Source organism: Zalophus californianus, chromosome 14, assembly GCF_009762305.2.
Source record: "Zalophus californianus isolate mZalCal1 chromosome 14, mZalCal1.pri.v2, whole genome shotgun sequence".
In the NCBI taxonomy this organism is placed as follows: Eukaryota; Metazoa; Chordata; class Mammalia; order Carnivora; family Otariidae; genus Zalophus; species Zalophus californianus.
The window spans coordinates 18462975-18483515 of NC_045608.1; the positions used below are offsets into that span (position 1 = coordinate 18462975).

General features: G+C 52.7%; 1 long non-coding RNA gene across 1 annotated transcript; it reads left to right on the forward strand.

The window, feature by feature from the left end:
• Positions 1-1847: 1847 nt before the first annotated feature.
• LOC113912272 lies at positions 1848-20482 on the forward strand. The gene is made up of 3 exons (XR_003516775.1): positions 1848-1907; positions 18981-19030; positions 20205-20482. It is a non-coding gene; the product is annotated as an uncharacterized LOC113912272 (long non-coding RNA).
• The last annotated feature ends 59 nt before the right edge of the window (positions 20483-20541 follow it).

A 20541-nucleotide genomic window follows, 5' to 3' on the forward strand; every position in this document is an offset into this window, starting at 1 on the left:
CAGACTCAAACCCAGGGGGGTTCTGACCTCAAACCCCATTCTCTTCATCCTACATCACTTTTGGGACCACGCTGGGGGCCTGGCCCAGCTATACTAGATTCACAGAAGGAACTGGTGTGAAAAGGCAGAATGCCGGGCATCACTCTGGAGATTCTGTTTCAGCGGATCCGGGTGTGGACCCAGGACCCTGCCTTTTTAGCCAGCTCCCCAGGCGATTCTGACACGTTCAGACTGAACGAGTCTGAGACCCACTGTCTACACTCTGCTGCTTGGCAGGCTATGAGACATGGGATGCAAAAGTTTGAAAGCAAGAGTGACCGGGTCTCCGCCTCGCTGAAAGCGGCCGGTTCCCGCCTCCACGTCCCTGGGAACCCTGCTTGATGGGGCCCCGGGCTTCTCTGCCTCTGCCCGCCTCCCTCCACAGGGGTTGCTGCCAGCACGGATGGCTCTGCTGGTAAAGTCTTTATCGGGAATGTCGCCTAATGCATTCATATCAAACAATAGCGCCTCATACATCATCCCTGCCAGAGGCCACCTCCGCTAGGACAAGCACAGTCCATTACCCTGACGGGCGCAGGCCGTGCACAAAACAGATAACGGTCCCGGCTGGGCGGGGGCGGGGGGTGGGGGCGGGCGGGGAGTTGTCGTGGGCCCAGCGAGCACCGAGGGGGCCCTGAGCAGTTGCGAGCCCGGGGAAGTTGGGACACGGGGCATCTGAGGCCCCAGCCCTACATGGCGGTAGATAGAGTGTTGGTTGCGAACCCAGCTCTGCATCCTCAGGGAAGTGAGACTTCTCTGAGCCTCATTTTCCCCATCTGTAAAAGGGGGCTAAGAATAGAACTTGCACCACGTGGAGCTGATGTGGGTTTATGAGGAGGAGGCTGGTAGAGCGTTAGGCACAATGCCTGGGAGGGGAGGGAAGGAGACGCGCTGTAAATGGAGGCTCTGGCTGGTACTTTAGGCCCAGGGCCCTGTTCGCTCTGCCTGCCACTTTCCGGGCACAGTCCTCAACAGTGCTCACTATCCCCAAACTCCCAGGGGCCTGGAGGGACAAGCCACCCGCTCCGCCTGAGACAGGGGTGTGACCGCAAGTCTGTTTTGGAGATGAAGCGCACCCCAGGATTTCTTCCTGGGGAGGAAGCAGCCAGGAAAAGGTGCGTGACGCCCCCCGGGGACTCTGGAACACAGCGTGGAGCATCCACACTCCTCAAGGAGCCGGGAGCCGGGAGTATTTACAGGTATTTACAAATCGACCCGCATTACCACTGGGGGGAAGGGGAGGGCATGAATTTCCCAGTACTTCCAGCTTGGTTTACAAGTGACAAGACCGGCTTCCGAGAAGGCCTTCGGGCTGAGAAGTGTAGGTGCTGCGAGCTGGAGGCTGGGCCGATGGGCACCCCGTTGATTAGGGTGAGAGGATGTGGGTGGGACACTGCTAGGGGCTGAACTGCTCCCCCCTCCACCCCAGGTCATATGTTCAAGCCCGAACCCCCAGGACCTCAGTATGTGACTCTGTTTGGAGATAGACCCTGTACATAGGTAACCAAGGTAAAGTGAGGTCATGTGGGTTGGACCTGCTCCTATATGACTGGTGTCCTTATAAGAAGTGATTACGACACAGACACGCACCAGGGAATCCGGGTGAAGACACAGAGAGGGGAAGAGAGCCATGTCTACAGGCCAAGGAGAGAGGACCCAAAAAACGAAACCTGCCAGCACCTGGCTCTGGGGCTTCCCGCCTCCAGGACTGCGAGAGAATGAATTTCCATTGTGCAAGCCCCTCAGTGTGTGGTTCTTTTGTTACAGAGGCTGAGCTGACTGCTACAGGCTGGGTAGAGTGGACCACGCCACCCACCCCTCCTCCCTCACTGCTGGCCATTTGCCCTTTTCTGGCCAAGAGTCACAGGGTCAGTCCGAGGGACAATGGGTGGTGCTGTCCCCTGCCCTTGATCCTGCCCCTCAGCCCTCTCTTGATTCCCCAGGCATCCTGTTTCTTTCCACCTCCAGACCATTGCCTTTGTTGTTCCTCCCACCCGGAATACTGATCCCCCAGCTCTTCACGGGGCTGGCTTCCAATCCTCCTGACTGAGCCCCTGGCCTGCTCCTCACAGAGGCCCTTCCTGACTCCTTGATCACTCTCTTTCCCATGCCCCTGTTTTATTTTCTTCCCTGCACTGCACTGGCCCCTCCCTATTAGTTTGTGTGCTGTCCTCTCCACGGAAAGCAGGCCGGAACCCCATCTGTCTTGTTCTCAGTGACCACAGTGGTGCCACATTCGTATCGGGGGCTCTGCAAATTTTTGGTGAGTCAACATGAGTCCAGGAGTGGAACCCGCCCACCCAGTTCCCCATGTGAAAGTTTTGTCTTCCCAGCACATGGTGCTATGGACTGAATTGGGCCTCTGCCCACCCACCCCCCCCAATTCCCATGCTGAAGCTCCACCTCCCGATGTGATGGTATTCAGAGATGGCTTCTTTGGGAGGTGACTAAGTTCAGATGAGGTCATTAGGGTGGGGCCCTCATGATGGAATTAGTGCTCTTCTAAGAAGAGACACCAGAATTTACATGTTCTCTCATTCTCTCTGCCAGAAAGGGGTGACCAGGTGGGTACCCGAGGGGTGAGGAAGCAGATTCCCACAGCTCAGGACCAGGAAATACGAAAGGCCATTAGATTCTATCAGAGGGTTTGGGGGAAGAAAAATAGGCTAGATTAGCCACTGAGGATCATGAGCGCTGATGCTTCTAAGGGAGAGTTGGTGATATTGGTGCCCAGGGCCAGGGTGGAAGGACCTCCGCACCTGCTCGTTCTCATTAGGTCTTCCCTCTAGCTCCGGCAGGCAGCCTGGGCTGGTGGCTAAAGCAGGGACTCTGGAGCCCCATCTCCTGGACTCAAATCCCAGCCCAGCAATTTACCAGCTGTGTGTCTTTGGGCAGTTTTGTGAAACTCTCTGGGCCTCAGTCTACCTCGTCTGTGACGTGGGGTAATGGCAACAATCTCAGATGGTTGTTTCAAGGACCACGTGTCCATGCTCACAGTGTGAGTTTGATTATACTCGGATTTGTTCCCCAAGTCTTCCTGTTGGCTGGCTCTAGTCATTTGGTTGGCATCCCATGTGACTTTGTACTCTGCAATTGAATACTTCGACCCCACATTTCAATATTATGGCAGCAGTTTTGCTGCATATAAAACGTTTGCACAGAACTCTGTAAGTGCTAGCTATTATTATCATTAATCTCACTTGGAAGATGACAAACCTGCTGGCACTGGCAGAAGTCCAAGGGCAGGAGAGAGCCTTTGGGTGCCCCCTGAAATATGAGGACCCGGTGGCTTTGGATACCCCAGCCCTCCCCAGGGGCTGCTAGCAGGGCCCAAGGGGCAACAGCTTCGTGACATGCCCCGATCTCCCCGCACCAGCTGAGCTGGCTGAAGGGATACACAATCGTAAACCAGAGTTTCATTAGCTGCCCAAGTGGGGGCTGGGCTGGGCTGGGCTGGATCTCCTCCCTCTGGGCCCAGAAGCAGAGGGTCGGAGCAATGGCCACTACCCATGCAGCCCCCTCCGCCCCAGAATAATCCAGGAGGGCACACCTAGAGCAGACAGGAATGGAGGTTGGCTTTGGGGTTGCATAGTGGCCCCAAGAGTAGGGAAGTAGTGGGCCAGGCTCTTAACAGCATGTGATTAAAGACCCCAGTAATCATGTCTGACGGGAGACTCATCCCCAGGGCTGAACAGGAGGGGGACCCCGAAGCCCAGATGTGGCCCAGGGTCAGAGGCTGACAGGGGTGGGGGAGCACTCCCTCGGAGGCCCTGAGCAGTGAGTCCTGTGGTTCTAGAAGATGGTGCCATACATCACACGACACGCCTTTCTGTAGGACTGGCCTGGCTGACAGCAGCCATTTATCTGAATGTCATTGGCAGTAAACTGGTGCAGGGGAGGGCGGTGAGGAAGGAGGGTACCACGGGAGAGTGAGGGGCTCCTTGGGAATTTCCTAGAGGCTGGTCCACGGCTCCAGCCTGGTGGGGGTGGGGGAGGGCTGACTCCGTCTGCGGGACTGAATCCTATCTGGCCCCTTTCTCACTGGTGATACTGGGGGTGAGGGTGGGGAGGGCTGGCAAACTTAGCATTTCCTTGGAAGCCAGACAGGATCTGGGGGCAGCTCCAGTGGTGAGACACCCTGGCAGGAGGGGGAGGTGACAGTCATAGACCCTTGTGGTCATGGGCATGGAATTTGGAGCCATAATCCTGGTGTGTTCATTCATTTAAAGCGTATTTATTTATCAAGAGCAGGCCCCCCCCCCAAGGCATAGTCCCATAGTCACACAGCCCAAGGTAAAAATTTCAACACTAGCTGTGTGACCTTGGGCAAGTTACTTAACCTCTCTGTGCCTCCATCTATAAAAGGAGGGCAATAATTGCAGCCACTTCCGAGGGTGAGATAATATAATCAAACTGCTTAGAACAGTGCCTGGCTCATGGAAAGTGCTCAGTAAGTCTTAGCAGGCATTGCTATCACTATTAATACAACAAAGGGTATAGGGAACTCTAGGAGACAAGACCAGGAGGAGCCAGGGAAGATGATGAAGGCTTACCTACGGGAGGGTGTAGAGCAGTCCAGGAAAAGGGGACAGCATGAGCAAAGGCCCTGAGGTAGGAAGGGGGGCAGGCCATCAAACAGTTAAAAGGAAGACAGAGGTATGGGGCTGTGGAGGATGGTGGAAGGGCCTCCATTTCCTGATCTGTTAAACCTCCTGCAGAGCCATGAGGGTGAAAAGAGATGGTGTTCAAAGTTGCCAGCACAGAGCCTGACCACTGGTTAGATTCCTGGTTCTAACCCCAGGGAGCCCAAATTCCAATTGCCACACTCCTCATTAAAGCTTGAGAGGACATCCAAGGCCATTTATTTTCACAAGGACGCCAAGGACTTAGGGACCCGGTGCAAAGGGAGGCCACTGGGGCTGTCTGTTCTGGGTGGGAGAGAGTCGGGGCGGGGGGGGTGGAAACAGGAGGGGTTCGGGGGGCCAGGGGCTGGGGTTAAATCCTGCCCCCAGTGCTTACCTGTTGTGGGATTTGGTGTGATGGGTGTAACCTGGAGGTCCTCAGTTTCTTTATCTATAAAATGAGAACTAATAACACCTCCCCAGAAGGCATTTATGGTTATAAGAGGGGGTGAGCACTCGGGGTGGCCACGGGGACCAGGCAGGAAATGTAAGGGAGACAACAGGGCTGGGAGGGATCTGGGTGGGGAGCAGGCAAGGAGAAGCAAGCTCCACCTAAGCACCCAGCAATCCTGTGGGGAAGGGGGCTCACCAGTGCCTGGTGGTCTGACTTCTGAACAGAACCCTAAATCCTGATTTTCTGTAGGATTTCCCTATTTGTAAGTGTCAGAAAAAAAAAAAACTAATTTGAGCTTTTTCAAAGCACACCATGGGCTAGAGAAACCATGTTTGTGGCCTGAATTTGATGCGTGGACTGCCATTTTGCAGCCTCCAGTGGAAAATAATGCACTTAGTAGGTGCTCCATAAACGTGGTCCCTTTCGCCTGCAGTGGTGCTCCCTGCCCCCAGTCTCCAGCGCCTATCAGTCTAGGGAGCCAACTGCCTGCTGGAAGCCCAGACCTTCCGAGACCAGGCTGGGGCCCCGGGACCCTAGACCCAGAGCCCTTGAGTTCAGGAAGGGACAGAGCCCCACCCAGATCTCAGCCTCTCCCCATCCTCACCCTGCCTCCTTCCCCATCCTGGGAGTTCCTGTCTTGCCAGGAAGGTGCTGCCTGCTGGGGGACCCAGGTTCACGGAGCGCGCAGGTGGCTGGTGTGGGAGACGCCTGTCATAGCCCTGTCACCACCATGGGGGCTCCCTCCTCCTGTCGGTGGCATCAGGAAAGCCTGGGAACCAGGTGACACAACTCCCCAGGGTCTGCACCTGCCTCAGGGAGTGGTGACTATGGCTCAGATGCTGACGGATGCACTGGGAAAACGGGCAGAAACAGTGAGGTGAGGTCAGAGCTGCGTGGGGCCTTGGAGGATGGCCCAACGGTGTTCAGTGGGGGAAACTGAGGCCCAGAGAGAGAGTCATGCAGCAAGGTGGTGGGGACCATGTCCACTGACTCGTGATTAGATGCTCTTTCTTGACACTTTCCTGCCAGACCAAGATGCAGAACAGGGACGTTGGAGCCTGGGGCAGGGCCACACTCTCTGGCCTTCTGTCTCCCCTGGGTCGTGGGAGGAGCTTGGGCCTGGGGGCTGCACACTCTGTTCCAGTCCTGGTTCTGCCACTTACTGTGTGTCCTTGGGCAAGTCACATAGTCTCTCTGGACCTTGGTTTCATCATCTGTGAAGTGGGAATAAACCTCTTGCCAAGGTTAAATGAGAACTTGCATAAAATCAACACTTCATAATGGATGCTTAAAAGCCTTTTTTCAAAGGTGCTTATAGCTGGCCTCATTGCAGAAAGGCTTAGAAGTGGTTTGCAAATACACACGCCACACCCAAACAGGAAAGGCCGGGGTGAGTGGACCAGGATGGCAACGTGACGGGGTAATTTCCTGTACGATTGTGAGCAGTGGGCTCAGAGTTTCCTGGCAGCCAAAGCAAAGAGAGAAATGTGACCACGATATGACTCAGTGTCCAGGAGCCGAGAAACTCCCAGTTGCTTAGGGGGAAAAAATGGCTTTTATGAGTAATGAGAAGTGAACCATTTCTCATGTGAACCTTCAGTAAAGGGCCCTGTGGGAAGAAGTGTTCATTCTCTCTCCTTCCCACTCCCTCAGGCCCTTCTCTGGCTATTCCTTGGGGTCACCCAAACCCTACCACCCTAGCTGATAGCATAATGGTTGAGAGGCCAGGTCCTGAAAACAAACCAGTCTCTACCACTGTGCGGCCTTGGGCTAGAGACCTCCCCTCTCTGAGCCTCAGTTTCCTGTTCTTAAAACCACCCCACCACCAGCTGGTCCTGAAGATAGAGGAGGGATCTTCTGTAAAGACCCTAGTGGTGCCTGGCACACAGTAGGTGCTCAATAAGTGGTGGTCGTTCTTCTTACAGCAGGGGCTCAATAAATGTTCAGGGGATGAAGATCCCGGGGCAGCCAAAGCATTTTATCTCCCAGACCGTTCTTGAAGTGCTTCTCGGCAGCAGGCTTTCTCCCCGAACCAAATTGAAACTGTGTGTGTGTTTTAATCAATGCCACGGTTTGTGGGAGCCAAAAAGCCCAGGTTAATGGAAGCCGGCTGAATCCCCCCCGTGAATTTCAAGACCTCCTTGAAAGGCCTTTGCTTTTTTCCTGCTCAGCCACTGGGAAGCCGCTGCCTCCACTCCGGGAGGAGAAATTGAATAATTGATGCAATTTGAATAACACTAGGATTTGTAATGATATTGAAATGTAAAGATAAAAAAGGGGCGTGAATGGGTGCTGATAGCGGAAGCGAGACGTTGTTAATAGGCACTTAGGGGCTCGTGTGGGGGAAGGCTCCACTGGAGGCGCGCGCTGGAAAGGCATTTAAGAGAGGAGGCCCTGGGAGGGGGTGTCTGGGAAATCTCCACCCAATGATGGGGAGAAACCATATTCATAAATAAGATGCGGAAATTTCTCCCGACTCAGCAGCACCAACAGAGAGTGGATAATTATTTAAATGCCAAATCATTCCGTTCATTAGAATCCCAAATCATATCCGAAGAACCTGATTGCCCAGGGCAGGCCTGGGAGGGGGCGGGCCTGGGAGGGGGCTAGGAGCGTCTCCCCCAACTTGTGGTCCCGGCCAAGGGGAAGATGGGGCAGGATCGGGGGTGGAGTAGCAGGGAGGGTGGGCACCTGGGCTCAGGGAAAGTTGGACAGACCCGTGTTCAAGTGCAGGATCTGATAACTTCCTGGCTGTGGGCCCTGAACATGTTACCTTACCTCTCGGAGCCTCGGTTTGCCTAGCTGAAAAATGGGGCTCATGCCAAGACGTACTTTGCAGGCAGCGAACGTTGGCTGCTGTGGGAGCCTTAGGAGGCAGGCCTGAGAATGGTTGGGGAAGTGGGCCAGAGCTGGGGGAGATGGGAGAGGAGCCTCAAATGAGCCCCCAAGTTGGGCTCCTTTCTTCTCCCCCACCTCCCACCCTCAGACACAGACACAGGAGTTGACTTGAGGGACAGAGACAGCCCCAGAGAGGGTAAGGGTCTTAACCAAGGTGACACAGCAAGTCGGTGCCAGAGGCAGGGACCCCGGGGTACACACACGTCCTATAATCCCCTCGGGCCCCCAACTTCCCGGCCTGATTGGGCCACCTTCCAGGCTGCCAGGAGGTCTCTGAGGTGGGAGCCAGTTCAGCCCCTGGGAGCGTTATCATGTATGTGGGCCAGAGTCACCAGGGCACGTCGGCAACAATTCAATTATGCCGAGCGGTTCTGGGCTGGCTGGCGCCCCCTCCCACGGGATGACCGGGCCAACCCCTCAGACCCAAGCAGGTGGGAATCCTGGAGCTGGGAGCGCCACACGGACCACTGGCTGCGCTCAGCTGGGACAGGAAACCCTGAAACGGGTAAGCAACACGGGCTCCCGATAGGATCATGGGAATGGCAATGCTAAGACAACCCCACACCTGTCAGTGCCGTTGTTTCTGTGCTAAGGACAGGCCCTGGGCTAAGCTTTTTATATCATGTAATTACCACAAGAACCCCGTGAGCTGGGACAATGGGGAAACAGGCCCAGCCACGTGGGGCACCTGGTTCACGCAGCTACCGTTTGAACCTGTCTGCCTGAAACTCCAGCCTCTCAGAGTAACCCCAGGCTGCACTTAAGCCTCCGTGCACAGCCAGGGCCTTGTTTTCTCCTCACCACGGCCATGGGAGGCCCCTTCGGGGCCTGGTTTCCGGGTGAGACCCCCGCCCAGCCCCACAGAGAGTTGGCGAGGGAACTGGGATTCAGACATCCGTTGCTCCAAGTTCAATCTCTCGCAGCCTGGGGCGCCAGGGTGGGGTCTGTTGGTTGAGCATCTGACTCTTGATTTCGGCTCAGGTCATGATGTCAGGGTCCAGGGATGGAGCCCCACATTGGGCTCTGTGCTCATCGGGGAATCTGCTTGTCTCTCTCCTTCTGCCCCTCTCTCTCAAATAAATAAAATCTTAAAAAAAACTAAATCTCTCACAGCCTTCTGTCTTCCCCTCCCCGGAGCCTCAGAGCCGTGTCCCAGCCCACCTTGCTGGCCACCCTCCACCCTACCCTCATGGCCTCCTGGTCAATGTGGAGAGCTGTCCAGCAGCCGCGTCCCCCCCACCCCGTCGAATAGGACTTTAGACAGCTACTTGCCCGGTCCGAGAAGCCTGGGGAACCAGCCACAGGCTCCTAGGTGGGCTCCCCACACACTTGTATAAAGTCCCCCTGGTACTCACATTCAGCTGAGGTTAGGGACCAGGCCTGCCAAGATGTCCCAAGTAGTAATTGAAACATTAGCCCTATTAATATTTCAGTGACCCAGTCCTGGCAAGTGATTCCTGCAGCGGCAAGCCAGGTCCTCTCCCCTTCCCAGGGGGCCAGGTGGAGACAGCTGGGAAGCCCTGAGGCCAGGGGCAGTCAGAGGATCTGGGTTGGAGCCCGCCTGCCTCACTGTGTGGCTTTGATCAAGTCTCTTTCCCTCTCTGGGCTGTGTCTGTAAAATGAAGACGTCCATCCTTCCAGCCTAAGTGTTACTGGAATTAGCCTGGGGCCTGGCATACAGCAGGTGCTCAGGAAGCGTTTGACAGTATTCCCGAGACCAGTGTTTTCCAAGGTGAGAGACCCAATCTACCCACTCCAGAATCACATGGGGCTCTTGTTACCAATACAGACTCCTGGGCCCCACTCCAGGGTGCTGGGGCCCTGGAATCTGCATTTGTGACAGGCACCCCAGTGACTCCCCATCTGGCACTGCCCGGCACCCCTGATTCCTAGTGAGGGAGGAGGAGTCTAGGTTCTGAGCCAGGCAGCTGAGCCTTGATTTCCTTGTGTGTAAATTGGTTTCCTTGTATGGAAATGGGAACAGAGACATTCACCTCTTGAGGCTTCTGGGAAGAACAAATGAAATAGAGAGCCTGGCACATAATAGGTCTTCAATAAATGAAATTCAGCCTCCTACCACCCAAAACCCTTTGGTAGAGGACTGGGCGCCAGCCCCCTCGAGAGGGGACGAGGGGGTGTCCTGCCCCTCGGGAGCCTCGTCAGCAGGGCCTGTTCCAAATCGATCTTTATTCCCCCCGTGTTTTCGAACACGGTGTCAGCATCTCTTGGGGCCGGCGAAGAAAATGCCAGCATCAGCACACCACGTGCCCCAGCCAGACACCGCTGCTCTTTATTAATTAACCGCCAGATGTTAGTTTTGCATCTTTTATCAGAGGGAGGTTTATCCCTGGGACCCTATATGTCAGGCCATTAGGGAGACGCAAGAAAACATCCCTTGGGGGGGGCCCTGGGGTTGGCAGGGCACCAGGCATCCAGCCCCCTCCCCTCTGGGGCACACAGCCCCCAGCCCAGAGCACCCCTCTGCCTCTCTGGTCTCATCCACAGCCCCTTCAAAGGGCATCGGCAAAGCGGCTACTCCGGTGACACACCAGATCGCCGGGACCACCGTGGTGAGCAAAACAGATACGGGCCCCGCTCTCCGAAGCTCACGGTCTCTTGGAGATGCAGCCAAAATCCAGTAAACCCAAATAAATAAAGGACAAATCGTGATCGGTGTCATGAAGGAAACTGACAAGTTTCCGAGAGAGGGCGAATCGCTGGCAGGGGACCTAATTTAGATGGAGCAGTTTCCCCGGGGAGGTGACATTGCAGTAGCATCATGGGAAAGGAGTCAGGGGCAGAAGTTTCCAGGCAAAGAGCACAGCAAGGACAAAGGCCCTGGGGCAGGATCTGGCTTGGCATGTTTTGGGACCTGAATAAAGATCTGAGACGCTGAAGCCTGGTGAAGGAGGAAGTCGCCAGGCTGCTGAGGTCTGGACCTGGGCTCCTCGTGGGGCACCGGGAACAGTGTGTATTTCTTTGTCTTGAGGGCACTGAGGAACCACAGCTGGTCGTGGAGCAGGAGACCGATGTGATGGTGGGATTTTCCCATTAGAAAGAGCCCTCTCTGCTCCCGAGGGTGAGGAACGAATTGGGGAGGACAGAGAAAAGACAGCGAAGCCCACGAGATGTCCATCTGCGAGAGATGGTGAGACCTGAAGCATAGCAGAGCAAGGACAGTATTCAGCAGGCATTTCCAGGGACCAGGCCGTGCTCACATTCAGGAAGGAGTTAGGAAGCAGAAATGGGAAGTGAGGAAGAGAGAAAGGTCTAGGGTGACCCCAAGTGCTTCGCTCCAGACACGCCTGAACCTTCCCATGCTCCCAATGCCCTACAAGACTGGAATTATGATTGTCATCATTTAACAGTGGAAGAAATGGAGACCCAGAGAAGTGCAGCAGTGTGCTCAAGGTCACACATGGATGAGCGGCAGGCAGATCCTGCCCTTAAACCAGGTCAGCCTGCCGTTCAAGGTCTTGTCCGCAAACCCTGTCCAAGCTCAGGCAGACAGTGGGTCTTCACCCTGCTCCTTCCTGGGTGCAAACACCACTAGGCAGACCTGAACAGGCAGGGGGGCGGTGGGTCCCAAGGCCAGCCCCCGACGTGTCCAGGGTATGGCAAATCCAGACCCAGGTCTGTCATCTTCCGACAAATAGACACACAGCACCATTACCCCAGCTTATTTTCCGCCCAATCTGCACGCCATCTGATAAACAGGTGATTACTTCTCCTCCCAGTTCAGTTTCTGATTTGCATACAATAAATATCATTCCCGGGAAGTGTGCGTGTGTGTGTGTGTGTGCGCGCGCGTGTGTTGGGGGTTGGAAAACAGGGCTCATGTCTTATTTATGAGAAATAAACAAGAGCGCAGGCTCACATAATCAACACATATTTAATCTGGCCCCTACTCGCCCTTTTGACTCTAATCAGGCCGGGTGTGTGAGTAGCTGTGGGGTGTGTGTGTGTGTGTGTGTGTGTGTGTGTGTGTGAGAGAGAGAGAGAGAGAGAGAGAGAGAGAGTACGTGCATATACTCACAGGCTGCAGGGGGCTGCCCTTGCTAAGATCCTCATTCCATCCTGATCGGGGCTGGATGGTTCGTGCATAGGCTGCCCCTGGTTCTACAAGCCCACCCTGTCTGCGTGCTTCTCAGGGAGTAGTTTGGCAATCCAGGCTCAAGGAAGGAGGGCGTCATTTGCTCCCCACAACAACTTCACCGCAGAAGGAAAAAAAAAATTTTTTAAAGATTTTATTTATTTAGGGTCAGAGGGAGAAGCAGACTCCCCGCGGAGCAGGGAGCCCGATGCGGGACTCGATCCCGGGACTCCAGGATCATGACCTGAGCCGAAGGCAGTCGCTTAACCAACTGAGCCACCCAGGCGCCCCGGAAAAATTTTTTTAATGTTGCCGAAACATGGTCAAAGCATCAAGAGTACCAGCAATATAAACTGTGCTGGTTAGCCACAATTCCATTTGCAATGACATCTAACATCACATATTTTTCATCAAGGTAGAAAAGAAAAACTGACCAAAAAAAAAAAGCCAAGCATTGCATGGGGAATCAAGGTCACATGCCCACAGATGCCACAGCCAAGGCTTAAAACTTGGGACCCTGACTCCAAAGCCCAAATTATACTTCCCATGACTTTGCCTTCCAGATATGGCGGCTAAGAGATCTGGGGGAAACCAGCAGTGTGATCACCTACTGTCATCTGACTCCTGATAGAGAAAGTGAGACCAGAAAAGTAAAGGGATCTGCCCATGGTCATACGCAAACTGCGTGAGCGTGTGTGTGCGTGCGCATGTGCGTGTGAACAGTTTTTTGCGGATGTCAACCAAGACAGGGCACAGCAGGGACAGCTTATGTTCGCTCCCTGATGACTGGGTCCTAATTTGGGGTCCTTGAATGACTAGAAATGTGTCTGGGGTCTCAGTTCTGGCTGCCGAATGAGTCCCTTTGTTCCTCTCCAGGTTTCCAGGTTGCATACGCTGGGGCTGAGATGCCTAAGATAGCTCTTCCACTCACGTAGCTGCTGCCTGGGCTCAGTGGCTGGGCCCTGGAGCTGGCAGGGCATCTGCCCCCTCTCTCTGCAGCCTGTCCACTTAGTTAGCTTGGGCTTCCTCACAGCATGGTGCTCTCTGAGTAGTCTGACTTCTTAGGTAGCCGCTGACTAGCACCCGGGTGAGCATTCTGAAATGTTGGCTTGTGTTTTTTATTTTGGTATGCTTGTTTGTTTTTATGAATGCATTGTTTTTACACAAACACCTGTGATGGATATGTGGTATACAAATTCAAACAATACAGAAAAGTGCAAAGATTCAAGAAGAGAATCACTCACAATTCCCCTACCCAGAAATTAGCCTTTGGTGAACGTTAATCAAGGGTTCTTTCTACCACAGAAGATAAAGAGAAGGATGGATGGATGGATGGATGGATGGATGGATGGATGGATGGATGGATGGATAGACGGGTGGATGGATGGATGGATGGATGGACAGATGGATACATGAGTGATGGATGGATGGATAGTTGGATGGATGGATGGATGGATAGATAGATGGGTGAGTGATGGGTAGTGGGTGAATAGATGGAGAAAACAAAAGATAGAAGAAAATAATTCTGACTGTTGGGGGTTCTAAGAGTTAGAGAGAGAGACAGTTAAGTTTCTGGATGCTGGAAAAGTGGCATTGGAGAGGCCCGTTTCTCCAGACCCTCACTCCAACCACACAGCAGCCATGACTGGATCTTACCGACTGCAAAGTCTAGTTGCTGATGGGGTGGTGGTATATTCTGGAAATGGACCACTTCACTCAGGTGAATTATATAAGAGGAGATGATCAGGAACAGGGACCCAGCAGCACCTCATAGAGCTAGGACAGGCTAGCTCAGCCCTGCCTCCACATTAGTCACCTTCCTGAGTCTTCTAGAACTCAAACTGTCATTCTTCCCTTCTCTTCAGTGGGCAGTCCCTATCAGGTCCCCATTCCTCAGTGGGGTCTGCCTCCAAGGTAGAGTCTGAACTATTACTACTATTACTACCTCTATTACTACAATTACTACCACCATTATTACTACCATTGCCACCATTGCTACCACTATTGCTACTAGTACTGCCCCCATTACTACTATTGCTGCCCCCATTACTACTATTACTACCACCATCGCTACTATTACTACCACCATTGCTACTATTGTTACTGCCCCGTCACTACTATTACTAGCACTCTTACCACCACTGCTACTGTTACTGTTACCGCCATTACTAATGCTACTATTGCTATCGCTACCACCACTAGCAACACTATTTCTCCTATTACTATTACCAGTGCTACTACTATCATCACTACTTCTCATTCTTCCTTTTTTTCCTTCTGCAGAGTTTTTATTATTATTTTAAAATTCTTATCATAAAGGTAACAGATTCATTATAGAAAAATTAAGAAATTTGAGACAATTTCAAAGAGAAATGAAAACTCGCCCCCAAATACCACCATCAGCGGTGTCAGCCCCTATCAGGTCCCCGTTCCTCAGTGGGGTCTGCTGGGTCCTCGGTGGAGGGCCACTGGTCCCCTTCCCATCCCATGTCCTCTCTGTGCATGTGCGTTCCAGTCAAATCAAACCGCTAATGCCCCCAGGCCCACCTGCCCTCCCTCCTCTGGCCTCTGAGCCTTGGCATGCGCTGTTCCTTCCAGAAAGGTCCACAGGACCTTTCTCCTATACTCTGTCTGGTTTATCCCCATGTTCCCTGGGCCCTGTCACCCTGTCCCTGTGGTGAGTTCCTGTTTACCTGTCTGGCTTCATCATGCAGAAAGCAGGGACCATGTTGAACCACCTCTAGGTGCCCAGCGCAGGCCTGCCGCACAGCAGGAGCCTCCATGTGTGTTGGGTGATAAACGAGTGAAGGGTTTTCTAGAAGAGGTGGCATTCGAGCCACGCTCTCACAGTGGTATTGGAGAAGAAAGCAGTGAGGGGTGTAGGTCTGAACATCATTCTCTGCACCAAATGATGCGTTTTCTGCATCAACTTCTGACCTGAGCCGGCACACAGGTCCAAGAGCCCCACGCCTGCAAACACCCCAGCCTCCCGGGGGTGTGTTTGAGAAAGCCAGGCAGCTCCCGCCCTGTCCACACCACTAAACAGACAAGCTCAGATGCGATGAGCAGGGATCCTCTGCGTGCTATTGATTTTTCATAACCGGCCGCTGACAGACAAGGTGAACAGTTCACTTTTATGAATCCTTGTTAACAGTGTGTCCAGAGATATTTCACTTTAAGTGCCCCCTTTTTCCTGAAAAAGAGAAATAACAGAAAATGTAAATTTAGCTCATCATAGAGAGACATTGAGGGCTCTGAGCTGGGCCTTCGGAGACGACAGAGCAGAGACTGGCTGGAACATGAGGAGAGGAGGCCCCCCGCAAGGGGTCCCCCAAGCAGAGATTGGTGAGGATGCCAAACCTGGCACGGGGAGTGTGGCCATGTAGCTGAGGGCTATGTGGCAGGTGGTTCCAGCCTAGAAAAGACTTTGTGCATCCAAACAGGCAAATAGAAAATACAGGGGTATTCATGGCGATCTTAAGTAAACAAACAAAAAAACAAAGCATAAAACTGGAAACAACCTAAGTGTCCATCAACAGGGGATTTGTGTTAAATGTAAATCATAGTGCAGCCATGTAAGTGGAGTATTACGCAGCTAGGAAAAAGAATGAGCTAGTTCCGTGCGGACCAGTAGAGGAGGAAGTATGCGAGCTATTACCGAGCGGAAAACACCAACTACAGGAGTTTCTAGTGTGCTACCATTTACGTAAAAGGAAGCATACATGGGCTTGATGTGCATGAAAAATATATGCAAAGAGCAATGCAAGCATCTATTCACAGTGATTCTCTCTAGAAAGTGAGACTGAAGAATGGGGAATGGGGACAGCTTTGGGGTTTCATTCCATATATTTATGTGCTGGTTTAATTTACTTTGTACTGGGTGCAGTATGACTCTTGCAATTTTATAAGTTTTAAAATCCTTTAAAATGTTCAGTGTAAGGGGGTAGTTTTAATTTTTTCCTTTATATCTTTCCCTATTGTTTGAGTTGGGTTTGGGTTTTTTTTTTTTCCTCCGCAACAACCAACCATTATATCCATACATACAAAAATATAAATTTTCGAACAAAGAACCTGTTGGCTTTGATGTCAGGCTGACTTGGCTCTTCTTCCCAATCTTCCCTTTACCATCTGAGTGATATTAGGCAAGTCACTTAGCCTCTTTGAGTGTCAACTTCTTGTAACAATATCAGATACTAATGGTATGTACACAGCAAGTATGCGGTGACCAATAACTTTATCATGATATTGTTATCATCCTAGAGAGAGCGACGGCAAACCCTCATATGCTGTCCCAGTTGCTGAATTAATGCCCATCTTCATTACAGACATTATGAAGCTATTTAAAATGTTATAGGCCAGTGGTCCTTCATTAGGCTTTAGGTATGTAATTCACTGACAAAATCTTTTTTTTTTTTGAAGATTTTATTTATTTATTTGACAGAGAGAGAGAGCACAAGCAGGGGGAGCAGCAGGCAGAGGGAGAAGCAGACTCCCCGCTGAGCAGGGAGCCTGACGCAGGGCTCGATCCCAGGACCCCGGGATCATGACCTGAGCCGAAGGCAGACGCTTAACCGACTGAGCCACCCAGGTGTCCCATTGACAAGTAAAATCTTAAGTGGAAACCCAGTATGTATAAAACAGGAACTAAAACACGTGGGTAGCATTCAAAGTGTGACATTTATACCCAGTGGATGTTTTTAGCATCCTGTCTCCTTCTTTTGGTGACAACACCCCGATCTTCCTTTGAGGGGATTGTTTCACCCCTCTCTCGGCCCCCTGAACACCAGAGGTGGGCATGCACCCAATGCCCAAGGCATCTCCCTGCCACAAAGAAGGGTTCAGGGACCAGACTGTGACCAGTGTGGGCCGGTCAGTCTTGTGACTTCCGCACAGACTGGAGAGGGAGAGAAGGTCTTTCTCTTCTGGTTTTGAGCCCAAGGTTGGGGATGAGGTAAGCCTAGAGCCACCAGAGCTCACCGTCAGAGTCTAAGAATGAAGCCAATACTGTGAAAGGCTGAGAGATGGCAAAAACTTGAGCCTTCCGGACATCACAAGAGCCCCTGAATCACACCGTGCCTGAAGCCAGCCCCACCCCTGGAGGTTTTTGCTGCGGGAGCCGTTATGCTCCAGCTAGTTGAATTTTCTGTCACAACCAAAAGTGTGCTAAATGATATATTTATTCATAAAGCCAGTTAGGAAGAACAATGAAGCTGCTTTGATAGACATAAACTTGAAATCGGGAGTCAAGGATGACAGCCACTGTCTTGTCTCAACCCCGCATCCAATTTATTTCTGCATCTGGTTTGAGTTGCCCAGTATCAAGAAAATCCTGATTCACAAGTAAATATGGCTGGTGTTTAGTGTAAGACTTAGGTGCCCAGACTCTGGAGCAAAGACCCTCTGGGCTCAGATCCCTACCCTGATCACTCTGCAGCTGTGGGATCTCGGGCAAGTCACTTGACCTCTCTGAATCTCCCTTCCCTAGCACCTCCCTCCCTGGAGGGCTGGGAGCAGTCAATGAGGCAATACAGGTGAGAACATTTAAATAGTGCCTGGCACCTGGCTCGGGCTGAGCTCCTGTTACAATCCTGCCGCATTCCCACACAGGAGCACCTGCGTGCTGCATTGGGCTGACAGCTTCACTGGAATGAAACTTCGCCTGCTATGTCGGTTTCATTGATAAACACTCTGACATGGCAAGGCAAGCTTCTGCAAAACTTACTGGCAACGGCTTCTCTGTGATTTAGGATTTTGGCCTCCGAGCCCTGCTGCAGGAGCAAGGCGATCCCTAGAGAAGTTTCAGGGAAGTGATTTGGAGCTCGACATATGCAATACGTTTCAGTGCGTGGAGTTGTCTAGAGACGGACCAGGCTGCCCTCTAGGCAATGAGTTTCTCGTGTCGGGAAAGAGTTTGCACCGAGGCTGGCCTCCCGTGCGGTGAACATCCCCAGAGCGATGCCGGTGCCAGACGGCGTTCAGGCTTCATTCACTCATGCATTCATTCATCAAATATTTACCACAACCCCGGCACTAGGATGAACATCCCCACTAACTCTCAGATTAGGTCTTTTCGTCAATGATTTCTTGCTAAAGGTAGAAGGGGACTCCCTCGGCCAGCCTTTTGGGGGCTGTTTTCAGTTTAAAAGATCAAGCATCAATGCTAATGCCAACAAATGGGTTCCTAATGGTGGACTCTGGTGCTTTGGCAGCTCACGCGGGTGTAGAGATAGGAGGTGGCCCCCACATTTGGCCTCACACCTTACCTGGCCAAGGTGGGCAGAGTAAGGGAGAGGGACACGCCCCACAACTCCCAGGTGGGGTTTCGGATCATAATGGTATTAACACACGTGATATCTCATTTCATCTCAGCTGCGCTGGGCAGTTGTGGGGTTCCCCGGGCGGGCAGTTTGGCATGGGACAGTCCTCTCCCTCACCCCCATCCCCAGCCACGAAGTCCTCGATCTCCTTCAGCGCTGGGGGAGCAAACAGGCTGGCTGGAGAGCGGACAGTGGTGGCAACAGCAGATCCATCACATTGTCTTCCCCGGAGAGCCCAGGTTCTGTGCATCAGGCAAGGGGTGGAGCACGGACTCTGAGACCGTGGGAAGAAGGCGTAGAGAAAAGGCAGGGGAGGGGAGCCCAGGAGGCCCTGGAGAGTCCTGGCTCCCTGGCATTGAAGTGCCCACCGGCTGAGGCCTTGTGGCACCTCTGTGAGCTGGCACTCTTACCTTCCCATTTTCAGAGGAGGCTGAAAAGGAAAAGGTAGTGTCCAGAGAGCAGGCCTGCCTGGCTTCAGAGCTCCTGCCCCACACACTCTACTACTCCCCTTCCCTTAATCCTCTCAAACCGCCATGGGTTTTATGTCCATTTCACAGGTGCAGAAACAGAGGCCCCAAGAGGCAAAGTCACTTGCCCGAAGTCTCAGGTGAGCCGAGCCAGCCCTCCTTGGCCCAGTCCCATTGGACATCCAATCCTGGGCTTCCTCTTTCCTTGTGGTCTCCATGAGCAAGACCCCAAAGGAGACGGGGTGGGGTGCACAGGTGCACTTCTGGCTCAGGGGACAGTGTGTCTAGTGGTTTGGGCCTCCGGGACAGTGGTGAGAAACCATTGACCCTCTTCCTCTGCAGCCCGAAGAGTATCTCACCCCCGACAGAGGCTGCTAGTAGAGCTAATAAATCTTTATGTTTCTCCCTCTAAATGTAAATGACAGGTGAGTGGGATGTTATGTGGGTTTTGGAAAAAGAAAAAGCAACAGAAAAGTAATTTGCATTAGATATATGTGCAGCTCTTGACACAATCTCAGGAGACAAGGATTTCCCAGCTCTAGGTTAAATTCAGGGCCCCCACCTGGGAGGGCGGTGAGGGAGCATTCTGCAGAGGAATGATCAGGCCCTCACTTCCCACCACTTAGAAGGCCCCCCTCTCTCCTCTCCTTCTGTCCCTCTCCCTCCCTAACCTCTCCTCCCTTCCCCAGCTCCCTGCTTTTCTCCCCAACCCCCAAGAACCCCGCTGGTGCACTGCACTGAGAGGCAATTTATAAAGCAGATGTTTATTGCAAGGTTTCACACGAGCTTGGTGCCTCGCCAAACGTTATAGTAATTGGAGGCTGCGTTTAATTACTGATCAATGTAAAGTTGGGACGAGACAGGCCTGGAAACTACCTTTGGTCTAGACTCTCTTCTCTGCTTCAGAGAAGGCAGGAGCTCCTAGCCCTCCGTGGCTTCAGCTCGCCCTGTGCCAAAGCCTGGGCAGTGGCAAGGAAGGGGGATGTGGGTTGCAAGTAGCCACTGGCCCACTGACCTCTAGGAAACCGCTCTGCAGAGAGGGTACCAGATTCTGCTACAGTCTTTTTCTCACCATCCCATTATCTGTTGATGCCTAGTCTGTGCCACGCACTGTGCTGGTCACTGGGGTCAAAGGGATTAATGAATTTCTCCCAGTGCCTGGGGTGAGAGCTTTGCATGCACTATCATTCAAGCCAACACAAGACAGGGGTGGGAGCCAGGCTCCAAGTTAGCCCCGAGTGATCCCTGCATCCCGGTATCCCCCTGTTGTGCTCAGCTACTAAAGATGTTATAACCCTTGCTCTGCTCTCTTAGCTCACTTGCTCTAGGGGAAGCCAGTTGCCATATCATGAGGACACTCAAGCAGCCCCACGGGGGGATCCACACAGGGAACTGAGCAGCCACCTTGGGGAGTGGAACTGCAGTCCAGTCAAGGGTTCGGATGAGACTACAACCTTGGCCAACATCACAGCTGCAACTTCTTGAAAGACCATGAATCAGAACCACCTTAAGCCGCTCCCAGGTTTCTGACCCGTGGAAACTATCAGATACTCAGTGGTAATTGTGGTAAGTCACTAAGTTTTGGAGTAAGAGATGACTAACACAACAGCCAATGGAAAGAAAGCAACATTAGGAAGACTAATAAATAGGA